General features: G+C 38.1%; 1 long non-coding RNA gene across 1 annotated transcript; it reads left to right on the forward strand.

The window, feature by feature from the left end:
• The first annotated feature begins 5,801 nt into the window (after positions 1-5,801).
• LOC121100282 lies at positions 5,802-24,529 on the forward strand. The gene is made up of 2 exons (XR_005832042.1): positions 5,802-7,498; positions 24,069-24,529. It is a non-coding gene; the product is annotated as an uncharacterized LOC121100282 (long non-coding RNA).

A 24,529-nucleotide genomic window follows, 5' to 3' on the forward strand; every position in this document is an offset into this window, starting at 1 on the left:
GTTTATGGAATTCCCCAACAGTAGAATTACAACATAGACTCAGGGTTTTGGAGCAATCGCACCATCTCCTATAGAGAATTATATACCGTTCAAGAAGTTCTTTGTATGCTTCTACACCCTGGAAAAGAGTATGACCATGGCTATCAAGTAACCATGTGGCCAGAACTAAGATAAGGTAGGTTCTGTCAGATCTGTCAGGTCATAAAGTCAGATGGACCCAGCAGCAATGTATCAAAAGATGAAAGTAGTACATCTGTGATTGGGCATTAATGCCAGAGGACGCAATTAAATTGCACAAGCAAGTAGTCCTGATCCCTAGCTCAACAATTACCGTTGCCCACATGCCTCTTTCTCAGTTAAAAATCATGTCCAGATGGCAGCCATAGAAGTGCATTGCTCAAATCATTCAAGAATTGCCTCTAGGATTGCAGTCAGTTGATTGTTCTCAGCTGCTGCACTCTCAGAATTCACTGCAACATTTCAACCCAAGACACACTATTCTTGGGCACCTATAGCCAATGATCAAGTAGTGGGTGGGCATGGACAGATCTTACGAGCTAGACATTTCTGTATTCACCAAGAAAGACCCTGTTGCCTTGGATTTTATAAGAATCAGGAATGTTTTGTTTTGTTTTAAGATTTTATTTCTTTGAGAGAGAGTGAGCTAAGAGTACAGAGGGAGAGGCAAAGGGAGAAAGGATCTGAAGCTGACTCCATGCTAAGGGCTTCAGATCCCATGACCGACCGCGAGATCATGACCTGAGCTGAAACCAAGAGTCAGAGGCCCAACTGACTGAGCCACCCAGGTGCCTCTTGACTGTCAAGAATGTTTTTATGAGAGGGACACTGGTATCACAGGGAGTTTATTGGTGGTTTTTCTCATCCACAGGCTGGTAGTAGTAGAGGTGATATGATAGTAGGAGAGGTGGTCACAGAATTGAGCTCATTCATAGCAATAGGAATAATGACATCTCAAAGCAGGTAGCACTCTCAACTTCCAGAAGCCACAGAGCCATACTTACCATAATGACCTGCAAGGTTGGAGAAATAGCCATGAAGGCTTAACCAGGAAATTGTGAAGATTGGTAATAGAACATGGCAACCCTCTGGGCAAAAGAGATGAACATTCAGTGATGGTGCTACTTAAGATCTACAATATTCCTAAAGAGCAAGTATGGAGAAGCAGAGGCTAAGGGCAACTTCTCCAATAAAAGTTAAAATCCCTTGTTCAGTTCCCTGAACTGAGCCAGTGTTCAGACCCAGAACCCACTGCCTAAAAGGTGAACAGATCTCTACGAGGAAAGACCCTACAATATCCCAGCAAGTATATATTAGAAGATCTTCCTTGTAATTTCCCAAAATGGCCTAAGCAATATATTTAGGTAGCTGATTGTACACTGGGGAAAATGGAGGATCTTAAACGTTTTGAGGAATATTAGACACAAGGTCTGAGTTGATGTTTGATGCCTAAAGACCTCTTTGTTAGGATGGGAGGTATATAGGGGCCAAGTAACAAGAGGTACTCTGTCCAAAGTCCCAGCTTATAGTGGGTCGACTGTTTCAACAGACGCCCACAGTGGTTATTTGATCCTAAGTGTGTAATTGGGATTGACATACTTGGTGGTTGGACCCTCATGTGGTCCTTGGCCTGTGGAGTAAGAGTTACTATAGTGAGAAAGCCAGGATATGGTCCTATCTTCAAACTTTAGCCAAGATAGTAAGGAAAATACATTCTCTCATCCCAGAAATGGGAATAGCAGAGACTAGTGCCACCCTTAAAAATGCAAAATGTGGTAGTCTCTATAAAATCTCTATTGAATTCACTAGTCTGGCTCCTGAAAAAACCAGGTAGATGCTGAAGAATGACTGTAGACTTACTAAGCTCAACCAAGTAGTAGCCCTAATAACAGCTGTTATGTTAGGCATTATATAATTGTGGAGCAGATTAGTATGGCTTGTGATACATATTCATGTGGACATTGATTTAGCAAGAATGAGAATATATCCAATTAGGAAAGAGAATCAAACATTTGCATTCATGTACAGCAGACAATATTCATTTACAGTTTTACCTTAAAATGATGTTAATTCTCTTAACATCTGTTATAATGCATTTTGAAGAGATTTGAGTGTCTGGACATCCTATGGAACATCACTTTGATCCATTCTATTGATGTCATGCTGATCAGGCAGGTTGACTGAAAGATAGCTAGTATGCTGGAGTCCTTGATTAGATAATATACTCCAGAGGAAAGGGATAAACCCAATAAGGATCAGGGAACTCTCACTTCAGTAGAGTTTTTAGGAGTCCAGTGGTCAGGGTGAATATTCCCTGCAAAATAAGAGAAATTTGCTGCATCTTATATCCCATGCAACAAATAAGGAAACAGCACCTGGTAGTCTTCATGCTCTGAAGGCAACATATTCTACCCCAGATTTTCTCAATTTTGGCACTCTTGGACCAAATAATTCTTTGGGAGTTGTGCATTGCAGGATGTTTAGGAGTATACCCGGCCTCTACCTAAATCGATGCCAATAGTACCACTCCTACTCTAGTCATGAAAATGAAAAGTGGCTTCATACTGCCAAATGCCCCTCGGGAGCAAAATCATTCCTGGTTTAGAACCATTGTTATATACCTAGAAATTCTGCTCTGACCCACATACCAAGTGAAAGGGAAAACTGCCAGATTTCAGAGTGGTCTGAAGAGCAAAGAGTTCCATAGAGGGTACAGGCTTTGCTATATGCAACTCTGCTACTTGGGCCGTACTATCCAGCAGACCTGTGGTGTTGGAGGTAACAATAGTGGGAAAGATATAATAATGTAGAGTTTATAGAAAGTCTTAAAGGGATGATTAGAATTCAGGTCCCTGGAGTTCTGGAGCAAAGCCATGCCTTCTAGAATATAAATTACTATGTCTTTTGAAAAATAGCTCCCGGCATGTTCCTGGGCTCTGGTAGAGAAAGGAGCAATCTACCATGGACACCAAGTGACCATGCATCTGGGACTGCCCATTATGAGTGGGTTCTGTCGGATCCTTAATTCATAAAGATGGGCAGGCCCAGCAGCATTCTACTGTAAGAAATACTATATTTGGGATCATACCTGAGAAACTAGAAAGCACAAGTAAGCTTTTAAGCAAGTAGTTCAGATCTTTGTGTTACCCAGCACAGCTCACACCTATGGCTAAATAGGGCCTCCAATGACCAGCTGAAGGAGAAGGAAAACAAAACAAAACAAAACACAAGCATGGTTTATAAATGGGCTATTTCAGTAAGTGAGTACAAATTAATAATAGATGCGGCTACATTATAACCACCATTGGGAGTGGTCTTGAAAGACAGTGATATAAGAAAATGTTCCAAATGGGTGGAACTATGAGTGGTGCTCCTGCTCATTCACTTTTTGTAAAAGTAATCTGAAGGGAGAAAATCTGTGGATATAAAGGCAGTGGTGAATAGCCTGGCAAACTGGTCAAGGGATCTGAAAGAGCCTACAGGCTCTGTAGGAGGGTCACTTGTGATCAGCTGATGGAAGAGAAAAAAGAATCTAGGCTTTTTTCATAAGTGGATAGTCTTGGAATGTGGCTACAAACCAAAAATGGACTATAGCTTCACCTTAGCTTCACTCGGACATGACCTTAAACGGCGATGAGAGGATATCCTCCTGGTGAGCAGAGAGACTCAGTGGTATACGTGATCATCCACTTTCATAGAAAGAGAAGGAACTCAGTTTGCGTACATACAGATTCATGGGCAGTGGCAAATGATCAGAATGGAAAGAAGAGAGGATAAAGACTGGACTTTTAGGAGCAAGAATGTCTGGGGGAGAAACATTTGGATGGACTTACTAGAGTGGGCACAAGATGTGAAGATCTTTGTGTTGGATGTTAATGCTCACCAGAGTGCATACACCATGGAAGAGGCACTAAACAACCAATTAGCCAGAATGACTTGACTGGTTAACATCAGCCAGGCTCTATCATCAGCTATCCAATGTTGGCACAATGAGTATACAAACAGAATTACCAAGATGGTGGGGTGGAAGCTATGCACAGGCCTAATAATATAAGCTTCCACTTCCCAAGTCTGATCTAACTACACCACTTCCAAAAGTCCAACCTGTCCAGATTTCCATCAACAGAGATCAACAGTGAGTCCCCCAGTACATCTCAGAAGGAAACCAATCAGCCACTTGGTGGCATGTTGACTACTTTGCACCCCTTTCCACTCTGGAAGGGGAAGTGACTTATTTTGATTAGAAAAGATATATTTTCTTTTTTTAAAGGAAGAGTTTTTTTTTTTTTAAGATTTTATTTATTTGTCAGAGAGAGAGAGAGCAAACACAAGCAGGGGGAGTGGCAGGCAGAGGGAGAAATAGGCTCCTTGCTCAACAAGGAGCCTGATGTGGGACTCAATCCCAGGACCCTGGGATCATGACCTGAGCCAAAGGCAGACGCTTAACCTACTGAGCCACCCAGGTGTCCCTAGGACACATGTATTTAGATATCACTAGAATTTAGGCACTAGCTTAATCACAGGGATCCAAGTATGGACCTAATTTCTAGAAGCTGTGGAGAATTTGGGGTAGTACAATCTGTAAGACTGGATTAATTCAAAACTGTTGTATGTTAGTGATGGGGTTCTGTAATTCATCTGTCCTTGAGCTTGGGGCAAAGCTGAACCTGTAGGCATAAACTAAATGACACCGGTTGTAGGATTTAGAGAGCTTTTGGGGGGGGGGAGGGGGAGGCAACTGCTAATGATGAGTATTGAAAGTTTTTTTTCAGTGTCCTGAGAGCTAAATGTACCTAGTCTATGAGAGTGAAGGTGAGGCCCATCTTAGGTAATAGTCTGGAGTGCAGGATCAAGTTTGTAAAGAACACAATTCATATAAAAAATCCTAGTGCGTCATAGATCACAGTGAGGCCATGAACAAATCAGAATGATTTCTGTCTTATAACAAACCCATGAGGTATGCAATCTCTTTACAATTATCTTCTAACAGGAAATACCAGCCAGCCTAGAAGATGGGAAATTTTTTTTTTTAAGATTTTACTTATTTATTTGAGAGAGAGTGAGAGTGAGAGAGCACAAGCAGAGCAGGGAGCTTGATGCTGGGCTCGACTTGGGGCTCAATCCCACGACCCTGGGATCATGATGTGAGCAGAAGGCAGACACGTAACCAACTGAGCCACCCAGGCACCCTGAAGGTGGGCAAATTCTAATTTCATCTTCTTTGTTCTTATCCTTGCCTTGTAAACTTCCCAGCTCCTTGCTAACAGAACATTTCAAATCTTGATGCCCGGCACTTTAATTTGTATTTTCCCAGTCCAGAATGGCAGTGTTAGTTAAATACAAGTAAAATTTTAAAGTATCACTATCCAAAAGTATTTTATAATATGGCCAAATTGGTGATTCTGCATATTAGGCAATAGTCTCTTGAGTCAGAAATGCATTTTATATTGATAATAAAAAAAAAACTCAGGATTTTTGTGCAAAGAGTGAAGAGTACTAACTAATGAGAGTGGATATACGAAGAGACTCATGGCTAATGCCACTGATGGTTGTATAAACGTCCTTCCTTTTGAATCTGGGCCATGTTTCAAGACAAAGCCCTTCCAACGGCATTCTCTGTATTAAGCTCTAGTCCCATAAAGATTAAATGATGGCATTCTGTAATCATATAATGGGGTTAAGATTAGGTTAGAAATTGAATTATAACTTGGAAGAAAATAGTAAAGAAAATGTTTAATTAAAATTAGGTTTCTATAGATAGCTATTTATAAAAGCATTTTATGTATATTTATGATATTAAAGTCTATCCAGTTCAACACAGTGTTTGGCTGCCTTTTACTTGAGGGGCACCATGATAGACCTGCAAGGGTAAGCTCCTAAATGAGTATCACTTAGTCCCTGTCCTTAAAGACCTTATTATAAAATAGACAACAGGTGAAATTGAGCCTTAAGCCTGAATTTCCATCCCTTTAAAGGGAATTGGGATTCATTATTTATTTTAACAGATGAAGACTATAAGAAGATTAATTTGGTAATGGAACTTTGCTGGAACTTTAGGTGGTAGTCTAGGCATGGGAGTTGTCTAGGTTGAGACCATCACAAAGAATGTGCCCTCCTTCCTGCCCATATCAACAGCCCACCAGCCCCACTGCATCCATCTGGGACATGCTATCAGCTTTTTAGGTACTTGGAGCTTCTTATCCCACATCCTTTCCTCCTCCAGCATGTATCTTTGATGTGCAATGTCAACCAAATATGCAAACAACAAATGATTTTGCAGACATGTATATAAATTTGTTAAGAAAAATAATGGTTTATTATTTATAATTTCTAAAGAGAATGATTCACGACGACAGGAGCAGTTTATTTGCTTTTTCACTGAGGATGATGTCAAGTGATAGGTTTGAGGAGACAAAATTGGAGGAACTAAAATGCTGTCTCAGAGAGGCCCTGGAGAGGTAAAGGCTGCCTCAATGGAGACCAGGGGAGAGAAGGAGACCAAGTAGCCAGTAACCTCCGTAGAGCTTTCAGAGAAGAACCTGGAAGTCTGCTGGGGACTTTTGTCATACCAGTAATATGTGCACTGTGAGGTAAATCTCCTTAGTGATCTCCCTCATCTCCCTCACTGAGACCAATAAAAGTCTCTGTTGCTCACTGGTGCTTGTGGAGACGCTGAGTTTGTTTGCTTTTGTTTATTTTGTTTGAGGGTGTAGGATGGTGACGACAAATACTCAGTCCTTTGAAAATAGAGGCTGTCATAAAGACCCTCCCCAGCACTGCAGCTGGGATCTTTCCTTCCCTTTCCTGTTTCTACCAAGTCCTCCTTCTCCTACTGCAAGGTTGTCATGGCCCAGACATAAGGGGTGGGGGTAGGGAGGTAGTCCTGAAGAAGGAAAGAGCTGGGGAGGCATCTAGGGCCAGGCCCTGAAGGGATGCCACTGCAATCAGGATCCTCCAGCTACCCTCAGTTCTGCTGGGATAGGTCTCCCACACTCCCCCTCCTCCTTCTTTTTTGCTCCTCCCCCTCCACCAAGCCCCTTCTTTCACTTCAGTGTCACTGCTTAAGCAGAGGTGGGGTGTTGGAGAGCAAAGATCCATCTCCACAGCCTGGCAGGTGGAGAAGAGGAGGGAATACAGAAGTAAAGAAGGAAACATTGAATATTTTATTAAGTGCTTTTACATTTAATCCTTTATAGATGAAAGTTATTATTTATACTTTATGGATGACGGGATGGAGGCCAAGAGGGATTTGGTGATATGATCAATGCCAAAGAGCCAGAGACTGGGCAGGTTATTCTTACTGTGAATTTTGTGCTATTCCCTCCACCCACTATTATTCTGCTGTAGGGACGAAGGTGGGACACTAAGGAAGATACTGAATCTTCATACTACAGAGCAAGAAGAAACCATAAAGACCTTCCACATTTCACCCCTGAGGCAGCTGAATCCAAAGATATGACTGTTTTACTCAAAGTCATCGGTAGGTTTGTGGCAACCAAGTTAGGTCTCTTTTACTCCACATTATTCAGTATCTTACTTCATAAAACGAAAAGGATTGCATTGTTACACACAATTGTTGGGGTGTTTAGTACTATGACTATAGTACATTACCAGTTAAAGAAGATTTTCTAGCTGGTTTGATAAGTCTTTCTCTTACATGATGCATTCTGAGTCCTCAAAAACTGACCTACAAAACAAACTTGAACACTAGGAAGTGCCTATTGTGTGTGTGGGTCTGTGTGTGAGGTATGCCGTGCGGTCTCAGATTACCAGGAGAGAATCTTACCCTTTGCTCCCGCCCCGTACCTTTCTACCAGTTCACACGGGACAGCAGCTTTCATTCTCATTTTGACCAGGACCCAGAGGAAGAGATACTCTTCACGTCATGACCCACTGTGTGTGTGTACATCCTCGCATCGACACTCACACATTTAACACAGATGTGAAAGTTTCCTAAATATCCCTTACTGTATATAACGCTGCCTAACATTTTCTATATATTTTTTCAGTATTGATCATAACCAACTAATCATTACTGCAGTCCTCCAGAGCAGGTGATTTCACAACACAGTAATAGGTTAGGTCCAAAAATTTAAAAGAAACCAAAACATCGATGCTGAGAAATACCATCTAAGAAATTCTAGACAATAAAATCAATATATAGTCAAAGATTAATTTGTCAAATATGAATATTGGAAGTCAGTTGTTTGCATGAGAATACATTTCCCACTGGGGGAATGTATCTTTAAAGGTATAAAGCAAGCCAGTTCACAACAGTTTATTTTCATATATTTATACATATGAGCAAGACATAAGTAGGGCAGCAAATCGGGGTGGGCAGCCAACCACTTCACTGATGGCCTGATACCTTCTGTTGTCTTCTTCCCCGGCCATTTCAAAGAAGGATGTTCTCTTTCATAATACAAACCTAGACTTTTAAAATGCTGATCAGCCCCCCTGGAAAGTATGATAAGCCAAAAATGCAAAATTTCTCAAAACTGAACATTTTGGTCCAAACAAAAAGATTATGATGTTTAGAACTTCCTAAGCCACATCCTGGGAGAAGCATTTTCAATGTATATGAGTTATATCCACTTAGAAATTATGTTTTGGGGCACTTGGGTGGCTTAGTTGTTTAAGTGTCTACCTTCGGCTCAGGTCATGATCTCGGGGTCCTGGGATTGAGCCCTCAGTTGGGGTTGCTGATCAGTGGGGAGTCTGCTTCTCTCTCTCCCTCTGCCCTGCCCCTCCCCTCCCTCAGGTGCATACGTGCACCCACTCTCTCTCTGTCTTTCTCTCTCAAATAAATAAATAAAATCTAAAAAAAAAAAGGAAACGTTTTACCCACCAACACTGAGAAGGGGTCAGGGATGAGAACTGTATTATAGAGTACCTAAAGTCCCTACAATAAACACTCTCTATAAAAACACTTATTGTACTGGGCTGAGTACCTCTATAAAAAATCCCATATTTATTTTGCAGATGAGGTAAATGAGAGGCAAATATATTAAATGTAATTTTCTTAAGATCATGCTGACTCTGTGGTGGATTTGAACCCTGGCTGTTCTAACTTCAGAGCCCATGTTTTTGCACAGTCTCATCTGTTCTCAGTCATTTGATTTGTTAATTGGGCAAAGGTGGTGAAAACTCTCAGTCACGTGAAGTCCATAGTGGTATGAGTTTTTACTGCACCAGGGAGCCTAGAAAGTTGATATTACTCCAGTTTTGATCAAGCTGGGAAAAACTCCAACTCCAAAGTTAATGCTGTATCACCGGAGACTTGAATTTCTGATGCACAAAGTAATGAATAAAAACGAGCAGTAGGGGCATTCTTTTAATAGAAACTAATATAATTCCACACTTCATATTGCTTTCCACAGTTGTTAGGGTGCTGATATTTAGCTCTTTCGCACCCCACTCCCAGCATATGTAAATAATATTTAATTTGTCTTTCACCATACCATCACAGGCTTAGCATGAAATTTGAGAATTCAGAGAGTCCTCCTTTTTCTGGTCAGGAGGTATTCAAACAATCTTGGAAGGGTCATCTAAAAAATCACCCCTGGTTGGTATGAGCCTGAATATTCTTAGTGAGTTTCCAATATATACCATTCTGTAATCATATCAGTCTGATATGACTGATATTTTCCCAAGTTTTTCTTTTCATCTAAACTTTCAATTCCATCAGCACATTCATATTTTTTTAAAAAAATATTTTATTTATTTATTTGACAGAGATAGCCAGCCAGCGAGAGAGGGAACACAAGCAGGGGGAGTGGGAAAGGAAGAAGCAGGCTCATAGCGGAGGAGCCTGATGTGGGGCTCGATCCCATAACGCCGGGATCACGCCATGAGCCGAAGGCAGACGCTTAAGGACTGCGCCACCCATGTGCCCCCATATTTTTTAATTGTTGTTTTATTTCCTGCTTTATCTGTAATGTCTCCCACTCTCCATTCCGAATATGGCTTAATCATACCTCTTCTTTTTATGTCTTGATTAGTCTTGTCTAAAGCTTATCAATTTTATCAGTATATTCAAAGAAATAAACTTTTTGCTTTGTTGGTTCTTTTATGATGTCTTTGTCTTCTATTTCATTTTCTACTTTTAATCTCTATTATTTCCTTCTACTTTCTTTAGGCTTATTGTATTATTTTTCTCTAAATCATTCATTTTTAGTTTTTCTCTTTAATATGCATTTAAAGCCACAAGTTTCTCTGTGTGTAGCATATTGCCTGTACTCTACACATTTTGATATACAGAAGTATTTTTAATATTTTATATATAGAATATTTGTAGTTATGTTTTTGTATTATTTCTAATTTAATTGAATTTTTTAAAGATCATAGTCTCTCTAACAACACTAATTTGAAATTAGTTGAGATCTATTTTATGGATAGGATGAATTTTCTTTCTATAGGCATTTGGAAAGAATTGGGGAGTCTAATTCTTGGGTACAATTCATATTCTATACATGTTCATTGTACTAAACTTAATGAAATTGTGGTGCTTCAATCTTTAATACTTTTAGTGATTTTAGGGGGATCTATTGCTCTCAATTACTAAGATAAGTGTGTCAAAATCTTCCTTATGACATGGAATTTGCCTGTGTCTCCTTAAAGTTCTATTTTTACTTTACATAATTTAAAAGTCATTTATTAGGTACATAAAAGTTCAGAGCTGTTAAATTTTCTTGGTGGATACTATTAGCATCTTATAATGTCTCTCATCTCTGTTTATACTTTTTGCCTTAACGTCTATTTTATTTATTAATACAGATCTGCTGCTTTCTTTTGGTTAGCATTTACTGGGTATGTCTCTCTCTCTCTTTTTTAATCCTTTACTTATATATTTTTTTGAAGATTTTCTTTTAAATAATCTCTACACCCAATGTGGGACTTGAATTTACAACCTGAGATCAAGAGTCACATGTTCTACTGACTGAACCAGCCAGGCTCTCCTTTAATTTTTTACTTTTAACCTTTGTGTTGACACTATCTCAAACTATAGATATTTATTATGTAAATGGCATAGAGATGGATTTCTTTTTATCCTAGTGCAGCAGTTTTTGTATTTTAGTTGGAATGTACTACCATATTTTTTGTAACTATTTATATGTTTGAATTTCTTTTTATCATGTTATTTCATGTTTTCCATTTGTTCCACTTTCTGTCTTTGTTTCTTTCATTCTTTTGGCTTTGACTGAGGGTTTGTTTTTTTTGTTTTTGTTTTTTTTTTTTTTTTAATTTCTCCGCCTCTACTAATGGGAAAATTTTGTCTATGTCTATTCTTTCAGTGTTATTCTCAAAATTTTCACATGCTTTTTAAACAAATTCTAAAGTTAACCAATGCAGTTATCCTTTTCTGGATTGTCACAGGGGGTTAGAATGTTTGCTTTGTAACTCTGATCAGCCCCACCCCACCTATACATTATTGTTTTCCAGTATTTTGTTTTTAATTTATAGCCCTATAAATTAATTCCCAGTATTATTATTTTATACAGTAAACATTTGTTTTTATTTACCCACATAATTACTATTTCCTTTGCTCACCATTCCTTCTTTCATCTCAGACCTTTCTGGGTTCATTTTCGTTCTTCTGGAATATATTCTGTATGACTTCTTTTAGTGAGAATTCTCAGTCTTAGTTTTTCAGAAAATATCTTTGTTTTGCATTTATTATTTTTTTAAAAATATTTCACTAAATATACATTTCTAAGTTCACAGTTGATTTTAAAGATATCATGCCATTATCTTTTTATGTTGTTGAAGCTGAGAAATCAGCTGTCAGTCTAATCTTTGTAGATAATCTTCTCTATCTGCCCTTAACGTTATTTTTGTCTTTGGTGTTCCGTAGCTTTAGTATGATGTGTCTAAGCATGTATTTCTTGTCATTTATGCTGCTTTGGATTTTTAAGTTTACTGAACATTTGTTCTAAAAGTTCTCAATCATGTCTTTGAATATTCTCTTTCCCCTTCTATCTAGTCTTGCCTACTTTTATGGACTGAATTGTGTCCCACCAACACTCATATATTAAAGTGCTAGCCCCCAGTATGGTTATATTTGGAAATAGGGCCTTTATAGGGGTAATTAAGGTTACATAGGGTCAAAAGGGTAAGGCCCTAATCCAATAGGACTGGTGTCCTTTTAAGAAGAGGAAAAGAGGGGCACCTGGGTGGCACAGCGGTTAAGCGTCTGCCTTCGGCTCAGGGCGTGATCTCGGCATTATGTGATCGAGCCCCACATCAGGCTCCTCCGCTATGAGCCTGCTTCTTCCTCTCCCACTCCCCCTGCCTGTGTTCCCTCTCTCGCTCGCTGTCTCTATCTTTGTCGAATAAATAAATAAAATCTTTAAAAAAAAAAAAGAAGAAGAAGAAGAGGAAAAGAGACCAGAACTCACTTTCTGCACTTAAACAGAGCGAAGGCAGCTATATACAAGCCAGGAAGAGAAACCCCAGCAGAAACCAACAGCACCTTCATCTTGGATTTCTAGCCTCCAGAACTTTACATAAATTTTAATATCTGTATTCATCAGCATTCACCAGAGAAACAGAATCAATAAGACCTACCTATCCATCTCTCTAGATATAACCAATAAGATGCACTTATATTTATATTGATCAAGAGAGACAATGAGAGAGAAAGAAGAGATTTATTATGAAGAATTGGCTCACGTGACTATGGAGACTGAGAAATCCCACAGTCTGCCATCTGCAAGCTGGAGATCCAGGAAAGCTGGTGGTGTAATTCTAGTCGGAGTCCAAAGATCTAGGAACCAGGGAAGTCAATGGTGTAAATCCCAGTTTAAGAGCAGGAGATAATCAATGTCCCAGCTCAAAGAGGCAAACAGGGAGGGGATATATCCTACCTTCTTCAACTTTTTGTTCTATTCAAGCCCTCACCTGCTTGCCTGATGCCTACACACGTGGGGAGGTCAATCTACTTTACTGAGTCCATTGATTCAAATGCTAGTCTCATCCCAAAACACCCTCAGAGACACACCCAGAAATAATGTTTAACCTGGACACTCCATAGCCCAGTCAAGTTGAGACATAAAATTAACCATCAAACACACACACACACACACACACACACACACACATGCATACACACACACACACACAATTAACCATCACGATATCTTTGTGCGGTATTCTGTGTGATTTTTAATTCTATCTTCCATTTTAGTAATTCTCTCTTTAATTATGGACAATCTGACATTTAACCCAGTTATTGAATTTCTTATCTTAGTTACACTTTTCATTTTTAGATTTTGCCTTTCATTTTTTTTTTTTTTTCCAGATCAACCTGATCATTTTTTTTAGTCTCTTGATCTTGTTTTTTAGTCTCTTATTCTTTGGGCATACTCTTAAAACTCTCTTGCTTTTTTAAACAAGTCACTACAATCTGGCATCACTTTAAACTGTAATTTTAGTTTATCTAATGTGAATTCTGGCCTGTACCCAATGATGGTGGATGTGTGATTAGGAGAAACCTCAAGAGAACGTTTTTCCCACTGTGCTCAGAAATAAAGCTGAGACTGGCGTGTTTCCTAATTATCTCCCTTTAGGTGGAGGGATTTTGCCCCAAGTTCATCCTTCCATTAGAATGACACTTTTCAGAGTCTCAACTATATGCCAATGTCTTATTTTGATTTGCCACTTTACATAAGCCCTCAGTTTTGTCTCCTGTCTCTTGCATGCAATCAGTTAAAGCCAAAAGCTCTACACCACCGGGGACTGTCAGATGCTTCAGGCAGCTATCATCCCCGGTGCTCATTATCTGGAGGTAACTTTCTTGCCAGTTCAGCTCTGCATTTATGGAGACTTTTAAATAAGATTTATCCATCTCTCTCTCTCTCTCTCTCTCTCTGTGCATGTGTGAATATGTGTGATACACTGAGACAGTTCCTCAGGGTATCTGTTTTTCATATTACCAGAAATCATATTATACAAATAATAGGCAATACTCTCTCATGTTTTGCTTCCAGGATATTCAGTTTAATTGTACTATCAACCTCTCACCACAAATTCAGATCTGTGCTTTAATAGTTAATCTCCAGGCATGGCTAAATATTATTGATGAAGCCTTATTTAAGTCAGTAATGTGTATGATAGACTGAGTCTGAAATTAATTCTTCTATTCAAATATGTAATTCTATTATATGTCAGTTTTGTTCCACGTGCTGTGCTAGGAACCAGAGAGGGAAAAAAGAAAAGAAAAAGACTAAGACATGATCCCCAAAGTTTTCATGATCTAGGGAGGAAGACAGACCAGTAAGGAGACAATTACAATTCAGTGTTATAAGTACTTTGAAGACAATTCCCCCAGGGAATGTGAGGGCTCAGAAAAGGGCACCTACCCCAGTAAAAGGGGGGCAGGACTCCTAGAAGGCCAAATTTGTCCCCCCAAAATGGTTTCATGGTTAACAAAACTTTACGAAGTATATAATGATCTCTGTCACAACTATTCAATTTTGCTGTATGTCGCTTTAGAAAATACATAAATAAATAGGCATTGTGGTGTTACTTAAGCTTTATTAACTTAATTAAGCTTTATTTATGGACACTGAGATTTGAATTTCATACAGTTGTCATGTGTCACAAAATATTATTCTTTTTTGATATTTTCAATTATTAAAAATTATAAAAACCATTCTTAGCTAATGGGCTGTACAAAATAAACAGTCTCTGACTCGAAGCAGGTGACGACTAGCGATGCTTGTCACCTGTTGTTTTCCCTAAAATGCTGAGCAGGTTTGCTTATGAAAGATAACACCATTTTCCAAAATGGTATAAACCACTGTAGAAACTAGACTATAGGAAATAGTCTCACCCACATTTTGACTTGCACAGGTCTACCTGGCTTTGCAAAAGCTGGCTTTATGATGGGGATTGATCTGCCATAGTTGAGATTACTACAGTTGTAACTTTTCATCAATGTCAGACAAAGCTAAAACACTAATGGTTAGCATCTCTTTCTGTTTCTCCACTTATGAGAACAAAAATAACCTTTAAAGATCAAAAGTAAAACTATTGTATGGTAACAGGCTTAAACCAGTGAAATCCTGCGGCTCAACTGCTTGACTCTCAAACAATTCCAAGGTGCTAGATGCCAGCAGACTTTTAGAGTCTGAAACTTTTACTCTATACTATGCTTGACGTGGTGAATGAGTGGTTGGTATGTAACCTGAGTTTCGTGGGTCATTTTAAGCTAGTGTGTTAAAAAAATTCCCAGTTCCTTATTGGTATAACTCCTTAAATATTCAGGCCTTGAGGAGAAAGTGAGATCCCAGTGAAATTATGATGGTGGATCTTAACAGTGTGGTGTACTTTACTTAAATGCGCAGTCCATATGCTCTATCATTTGTGTGTAATGATCTGGTGAATTGTCAATCTGTCCTTTCTAAGAGTGTGTGAGAAATTAAAATGTACATAAATGTGCATGGATGAAACGGGGCTTCGTGTTCTCATGTTTTGAAAGTGTGTTTTCATCACATAGTGGGAACAAAAGCATTCAGGAATTGATCTTTGAAATTATAATGGAGCGGAACATGACATGTAATTTGACATGTAAATACGTAATTCACACATGCTTTCTCAGAAATGAATGAAATGCGGCCGAATAGTTCATTTTCTTTATTGCCTTTATCACCACCTGAAATCACTTCATTTACTTATTTGTGTACTTTGTCATTGTCTGTCTCTTCCACATTCAAGTGAAACTCCATGAAGCAAAGGGGTGTAGTGACTTAGCCATTACCATACCCTGGAGCCTATCACATTGCCTAGAACATAATAGGTGCTCAATAAATACTCATTGCAGGAAGAAATGAATATAAATTGAAAAATATTCAGTGCACTACTTCAGAAGTGTATTTATGTATTTCTGAAATCAACTTGTTGAAGTCTCCACAGTGGCAACACCTATCAGCTTTACTAAATGCTTTCTTACTAGATGGAATTGATATGTTTAGAAAAGGAGTATAGCTGGAGTATAAAGTTCCAGGAGCCATACTACACTGGTTAGAAACAGCAAGCTCTTCAGCATGAGATTTCAGCAACAGTTATTTTGTTGCTGATGCTTTTTTTTAAATAATAATATTTTTTATTATATTATGTTAGTCATCATACAGTACATCCCTAGTTTTTGATGCAATGTTCCATGATTCATTACTTGCGTATAACACCCAGTGCACCATGCCCTCCTTAATACCCGTCACCGGCCTATCCCAATCCCCCACCCTCCTCCCCTCTGTAGCCCTCAGTTTGTTTCCCAGAGTCCATAGTCTCTCATGGTTCATTCCCCCTTCTGTTTACCCCCCTTCAGTCTTCCCTTTCTTCTCCTACCGATCATCCTATTTCCTTTGTTCCATAAATGAGTGAAACCATACGATAATTTTCTTTCTCTGCTTGACTTATTTCGCTTAGCATTATCTCCTCCAGTCCCGTCCATGTTGCAGCAAATGTTGAGAAATTGTTCTTTTTGGTAGCTGAGTAATATTCCATTGTGTATATGGACCACATCTTCTTAATCCAGTCATCTGTTGAAGGGCATCTCAGCTCCTTCCACGATTTAGTTATTGTGGACAATGCTGCTATGAACATTGGGGTGCATATGGCCCTTCTCTTCACTACATCTGTATCTTTGGGGTAAATACCTAGTAGTGCAATTGCTGGATCACAGAGTAGCTCAATTTTTATCTTTTTAAGGGACCTCCACAATGTTTCTTCCTTTTCATTGAAGCAGGCTGTCTTGTTGCAGTGTAATTTATAAGGGAGATATGCGCACATCTCAAGTGTATACTTGATATGTTTTGATAAATGCATATACATATGTAACTCACACACTGATCAAGATAATAGAACTTTACATCATTCCAGAAAGTTCTTCTGGGGCGCCTGGGTGGTACAGCGGTTAAGCGTCTGCCTTCAGCTCAGGGCGTGATCCCGGCGTTACGGGATCGAGCCCCACATCAGGCTCCTCCGCTATGAGCCTGCTTCTTCCTCTCCCACTCCCCCTGCTTGTGTTCCCTCTCTCGCTGGCTGTCTCTATCTCTGTCGAATAAATAAAATCTTTAAAAAAAAGACAAAAAACGGAAAGTTCTTCTATACCATCTTTTAGTCAATTCCCCATTTCCTCCTCTCCCCTAAGCAACTTCTGTTCTGATTTCGATCACTGTTAAATTAGCCTTGCTTGTTCTCAAACTTCATATGAATGGAATCATTCAATATGTACACTTTCATGTTTGGCTTCTTTTATGCAGTACACCTGTGAAATGCATCCAGGTTGTTGTGTTTTTTTAGTAATGTGTTCTTTTTTATTGCTGAGTAGTATTCTTTGTATTAATATACCATAATTTGTCCATTTTTCTGTTGATGGACATTGGGATTGTTTCTAGTTTGGAACTATTATGAATGCAGCAGTTGTGAACTTTCTCAGATGAATCTTCACAGACACATGCCTTACTTTCTCCTGGACAAATATGTAGGAGTGGAACTGATGAGTCACAGTGTAAATGTATGTCATCTTTGTAAAAAAACTGCCAAACAATTATCTGAAATTTATACAAGTTTACACTCCCACCCACTGTATGTATTGTCCCACCAACAATGTATGAGTTCCAGTTGCTCCACACAATTGCCAATGTTTGGTATTACCAATCTTTTAAACTTTAGCCATTCTAATAGGTGTGAAAAAGTAATAATTTTGTGTTAACTACCAGTTCTCTGATGATTAATGATATTGTACATCTATTTCCCTATTAGCCATTTTTTTTTTAAAGATTTTATTTATTTATTTGACAGAGATAGAGACAGCCAGTGAGAGAGAGAACACAAGCAGGGGGAGTGGGAGAGGAAGAAGCAGGCTCATAGTGGAAGAGCCTGATGTGGGGCTCGATCTTGTAACGCCGGGATCACGCCCTGAGCCGAAGGCGGACGCTTATCCGCTGTGCCACCCAGGTGCCCCTCCCTATTAGCCATTTATATATCTTTGTGTGTGTGTGTGAAGTGTCTGTTCAAGTCTTTTGCCCATATTTTATTTGGGTTTTGTACTCTTTATTGTCAAGGTGTAAGAATTCCTGATTTATTGGATATATACGTCCTTTCCCTGATATTTGATTGCAAAATTTTCCTGAATATTTTCTCCCAGTCATTGGGTTGCCTACTTTTTAAAAAAAGTGTATTTTGATGAGCAGAAATTTTTAATTTTGATGAAGTCCAGTTATCAGTTTTTAATGGCTTCTGCTTTCTGTGTCCTGTCTTCAAAATCTTTGCTAATCCCATAGATGCAAAAATGTTTTCCTGTTTTCTTTCAGTATCTCCATCTCTAATTAGTTCTTCTTACATGCTTAAAAAACAACATTCAAGTTTTACCTACCTTTTTAGGAGCTCTCAGAAAAGCTGGAACTGTATAACTCTACTGGGATTCTTTAATGAAAATTATTTGGCTGATTGTTGGTAAAACATGCATTAAAATAATGAATTATTATTTATTTTGTCCAATTATTTTTCAAGAACTACATTTTATTTTATTATGTTATTTTATTTTATCAAAGAAATGAACACTAAAGACAATTCTGAATCATTTGTTTTAGTGGAGGACAACGGGGCACAGAAGTCCTGTCTTGGGTCATTTTATTATTATTTTTATAGTTGCAGGTTTTTTCTCCTGTTTTTATTTTCTGACTATAACAATTGTACTACTTTTTATTTCATTAGTAAGCTTCGCTAGTCTAGAAAAGGTAACCCACAAGCATTTTGGAAGATAGAAGTGAACTGGTCTGAGATTGAATTTTGTTCCTTCATAATCTAAGAACAGTACACCTAGAGCTGACTGAAATTTTTCATCTTCTCATGTTCTGTTGTATTGATTGTCCAAGAATTTCAAAAGAGTTCATAAAGATTTTCCTGGGTAAAGCTATATTAGGATATCTCTAATGTTAAATCAAGTCACAGAATAATAGAAACAGCATGGATTTGGATTCTGAGGATCCTGAGTTTGAATGCTGTCTCTCCCCCGATCTATTTTTATTACCCGTATGAATTTAAGCAAGGCACATAATTCCTTTGAGCATTATTTTCCTCAGCTACACAATGGGATAATTCCTACCTCTCAGAATATTTTTTTTAAAGATTTTATTTATTTGAGAGAGAGAAAGCATGAGCACGGGGAGAAGCAGAGGGAGAGAGAAAGAGAGGGAGAAGCAGACTCCCTGCTGAGCAGGGAGCCTGATGGGGGGGCTTGATCCCAGGACCCTGGGGTCATGACCCGAGCCAAGGGCAGATGCTTAACTGACTGGGTCACCTGGGTGTCTCTTTCAGAATAATTGCAAATATTTAATGCAATCTTTTATGTTTAATGACTGTCAAGTAGTTGTTCAATAAGTATTACTCCCCTCCCACCTTTTCTGTTTCTAATTCTTTAAAAAATTTTTATTTTAGGGGTGCCTGGGTGGCACAGCGGTTAAGCGTCTGCCTTCGGCTCAGGGCGTGATCCCGGCGTTGTGGGATCGAGCCCCACATCAGGCTCTTCTGCTGTGAGCCTGCTTCTTCTTCCTCTCCCACTCCCCCTGCTTGTGTTCCCTCTCTCGCTGGCTGTCTCTCTCTCTGTCGAATAAATAAATAAAATCTTTAAAAAAATTTTTTTTTAATTTTAATTTCAGTGCAGTTAACGTCCTGTGTTATATTCATTTCAGGTGTACAATATAGTGGCTCAACAATTCCATATATTACTCAGTGCTCGTCGAGTAAAATGTACTTTTAATCCCCTTCACCTATTTCACCCATCTCCCCACCCACCTCTCCTCTTGTAACCACCAGTTTGTTCCCTATAGTTAAGAGTCTGTTTCTTGGTTTGTCTCTCTCTCTCTTTTTCCTCTTTGCTTATTTGTTTTGTTTCTTAAATTCCACATAGCAGTGAAATCATATGGTATTTGTCTTTCCCTGACTGACTTATTTCATGTAGCATTATATTCTAGATTTATCCATGTTGTTGCAAATGGCAAGATTTCATTCTTTTTTATGGCTGAATAATATTCCAGTGGTGTGTGTGTGTGTGTGTGTGTGTGTGTGTGTGTGTGTATATCTCACATCTTTATACATTCGTCTATTGCTGGACACTTGGGCTGCTTCCATAATTTGGCTATTGTAAATTATGCTGCAATAAACATAGGAGTGCATGTATCCTTTGAATTGGTGTGTGTGTCTCTTTAAATAGGCTCCACACCCAGCACAGAGCCCAATGCCGGGCCTTAACTCATGACCCTGAGATCAAGACCCAAGCTGAGAACAAGTGACTGAACCACCTAGGCACTTCTGAATTAGTGTCTTTGTATTTTTTGGGTAAATCCCCATTAGTGCAATTGGTGGATCATAAGAAGGTCTATTTTTAATTTTGGGGGGAACCTCCATACTGTCTTCCACAGTGGCTGCACCAGTTTGCATTTCCACCAACAGTGCAAGAGGGTTCCTATTTCTTCACATCCTTGCCAACATTTGCTGTTTCTTGTGTTTTTTATTTTAGCCATTCTGAGACATATGAGGCAATATCTCATGGTGGTTTTGATTTGTATTTCCCTGATGGTGAGTGATGTTGAGCATCTTTTCATGTGTCTGTTGGTCATCTGCATGTTTTCTTTGGAGAAATGTTTATTCATGTCCTCTGCTCATTTTTTAAAAGATTTTATTTATTTATTTATTTATTTGAGAGAGAGAGAGAGAGAGAGAGAGGGAGAGTGCACACAAGTGGGGGGGAGGGAGGGGCAGAGGAAGAGGGAGAGGGAGAACCAGAATCCCAGATGAGTGTGGAGCCGGACCTGGGGCTCAATCCTAGGACCCTGAGATCATCACCTGAGCCAAAGTCAGACACTTAACTGACTGAGCCACCCAGGCACCCCCTGTTCATTTTTAAATCAGATTATTTGCTTTTTTTTTAGTGTCAAGTTGTAAAAGTTCTTTATATATTTTGGATACTAACCCTTTATTAGATATGTCATTTGCAAATATCTTTTCTCATTCAGTAGGTTGTCTTTTAGTTTTGTTTGTTGTTCCCTTTGCTGTGCAGAGCTTTTTGTTTTGATATAGTCCCAATAGTTTATTTTTGCTTTTGTTTCCCTTGCTTCAGGAGACATATCTAGAAAGATGTTGTTATGGCCAAAATCAGAGAAATTACTGCCTGTGCTCTCTTCTAGGATTTTTATGATTTCAGGTCTCACACTTAGATCCTTAATCCATTTTGTGTTTAGTTTTGTGTATGGTGTAAGAAAGTGGTCCAGTTTCATTCTTTTACATGTTCCAGTCCAGTTTTCCCAACACTGTTTGTTGAAGAGACTATCATTTTTTAAAAAGTTTTAATTTTAACTCTGTTAGTTAACATACAGTGTTATATTAGTTTCAGAGGTACAATATAGTGATTCAACAATTCCATACATCACCTGTGCTCATCGTGACAAGTGTACTACTTAATACACATCTCTGTCTAACCCTGCCCCCATTCTCATCCCCTCTGATAACTATTGATTTGTTCTCTATAATTAAGAGTCTTTCTTAGTTTATCACTCTCTCTCTCTCTCCCCCTTTGCTCATTTGTTTTGTTTCTTAAATTCCACATATGAGTGAAATCATATGGTATTTGTCTTTCTCTGACTGACTTATTTTGCTTAGTGTTATACTTTCTAGCTCCATCTATGTCATTGCAAATAAGACTTTTCCCCATTATATATTCTTGCCTCCTTTGTTGAAGATTAATTGACCATATAATTGTGGGTTTATTTCTGGGCTTTCTATTCTGTTCTATTAATCTATGTGTCTATTTTTGTGCCATCACCATACTGTTTTGTTTACTACAGCTTTGTAATATAACTTGAAGTCTGGAACTGCAGTATCTTCAGTTTTGTTTTTCTTTTTCAATATTGCTTTGGCTATTCAAGGTCTTTTGTGATTCCATACAAGTTTTAGGATTGTTTGTTCTAGTACTGTGAAAAATGCCTTTGGAATTTTGATAGGGATTGAATTAAGTGTGTAGGTTGCTTTGAGTAGTATAAATATTTAACAATATTAATTCTAATAATCCATGAGCAGTAATGTCTTTCCACTTTTTGTGTTATCTTCAATTTCTAGCATCAATCCTCATAATACAGATCTTTTACCTCTTTTGTTAAGTTTTTTCCTAGGTATTTTATTATTTTTGATGCAATTGTAAATGGGATTGTTCTCTTAATTTCTCTTTCTGTTGCTTCATTATTAGTGTATAGAAATGCAACAGATTTAATTAATTAATTCATTAATTAATTAAAAGTAGGTTCCAGACCTAATGTGGGGTTTGACCTCATGACTCTGAGATCAACAGTCACATGCTCTAGAGACTGAGCCAGTCAGGTGCCCCAGAAATGCAACTGATTTCTGTACATTGATTTTTGTATCCTATGACCTTACTGAATGCATTTATCAGTTCTAGTAGTTTCTTGGTGGAGTCTTTCAGGTTTTCTTTATAGAGTATTATGTTATCTGCTAATAGTGAAAGTTTTCCCTCTTCCCTACCTATTTGGATGCCTGTTATTATATTCTCTTGTCTGATTGCTGTGGCTAGGACTTACAGTACTATGTTGAATAAAAGTGGCGAGAGTGGACAACCTTGTCTTATTCTCGATCTTAGGGGAAAAGCTCAGTTTTTTCCCATTGAGCATGTTAACTGTGGGTATTTCACATAAGGTCTTTATTATGCTGTGGTGTGTTCCCTCTAAACCTACTTTGTTGAGGGTTTTTTTTTTTTTTATCATGAATGGATGTTGTACTTTGTCAAATGCTTTTTCTGGATCTGTTGAAATCATCATATGGTTTTTATCCTTTCTGTTATTGATATGAGGTATCGTGTTGATTGATTTGAGACTACTGAAACTTCTGTTTCTAATTCTTGACTTATTCTTTTAAGGAAAGAATACATATAAGGCTACACAAACTCTGGAAATTAGACTTTTCTACGTCAGTCTATAGTGTTTCTAAAATTGATATTTAGAATCTCTTGGAGTCTTCAGACAGATTCTTAAGGGTCAAAGGATGTTCTACAGGATTTTTAAAAGAAACTGTTTTTATTGGGATGATTGTCTTAAAATATTGAAATAAGCAGAATCTGACACATCAGAGTAAGTTATATTCAGCTTATAACTAAGCATTGCCATGAGATTCCAATGTGAATTTGCATTTACATTTGCCATTTCATCTTACTGAGCTAAGGGGCCATCGATGTGACAGTGTATTTGGTTATTGTGTCCTACTAGTTAAATGATAGCAGTGGTCAGTGCCTGCCACTATACTTATGTTGTCTATGAAGGCTAAGTTTCTATTTCCTAGTGATAATATAAATAGCATTTTCAATGACCAAGATTTTAGCTTCTTACGTTTTTAACAAATCAATACTTTGATTTCACATGAAAATGACATGCCACTGAGTAATGTACTATTTTGTAGAGGCTAATGGGAAATGAACAGAGGCAGACTAAATAATATAAATGATGTATTTCTACCAAGTGAAAGCCAAATGCTTTCAGGACATTCTATACAAATAAAGATTTAATGGTAATTTGAATATTCTAAATTGAAAACAGAGTGGAAGCAATAATAATAAAATCTGATTTATGATCAATTTTGAAATGGTGTAAATGAAAAACTAATTGCCTCTGTGAAACTCTGCATTCTCAAGCCTCATTCATGGCAAACCTAGTGCTGAGCCTGTTTGAAAAACCACAAGGCCTGTGATGCCTGTGTCAGACTTGTTCTGCTGTAGGAACTTGTCTGCCTTGTTTTGGGGGTGAGAGGGCATTTCTGATTATACAGATTCCCTGTTAATTCTTTTCTATCTTGCCAATAATTGTGGAAATATTAGCCAATGTAGTCCCAAACAGATATAAAATAAAACACTGTGAGAGGCCTAGTTCTGTCTTTATCTTCAACAGTCTGACTATGAGCTCAGGACTGAAGCAAAACAAGCAACAGTATTAAAAAATATTTCTATGAATTTAAAACTAACTTTGGATATTCTTTTCTTGTTTCAGATTTCAGCAAAATTTGATTATACATTTAGTGATTTCAATTATATTGTTATGCTAACTCCTTGTTGAAATAAATAATACAGCTTTACAGAGTCATCAAGTAATATACTGGCATTCAAGGATTTCTCACTAGCAGAGTGTGAAGTATGAGGCCTGATTTTCTTCAACTACCTTATTTCATAGACTGTCAGCACCCATCTACTGTATACTGTGTCCTGATTTCATAGATGTTAAGAAAAAAAATGTATGTTCCAGTTTCTGTATAATTTGGTTGTAAATAAAGGTTGTTTTTCTCAGAACATACATATATGAATTAGTATGCTCTGCAATTGTCACCACACAGAAACAGATTAAGTATAGAACTGAACCTGAGGCTACATCTTTCCCCTAACAAACCCAACAATGGTAATTTAGTTTCAGCCAAACACATCATCTACTGCAATAAATAAATGTTGTTAATTCGA

Source organism: Ursus maritimus, unplaced genomic scaffold (genome assembly GCF_017311325.1).
Source record: "Ursus maritimus isolate PB19 unplaced genomic scaffold, ASM1731132v1 scaffold_36, whole genome shotgun sequence".
In the NCBI taxonomy this organism is placed as follows: Eukaryota; Metazoa; Chordata; class Mammalia; order Carnivora; family Ursidae; genus Ursus; species Ursus maritimus.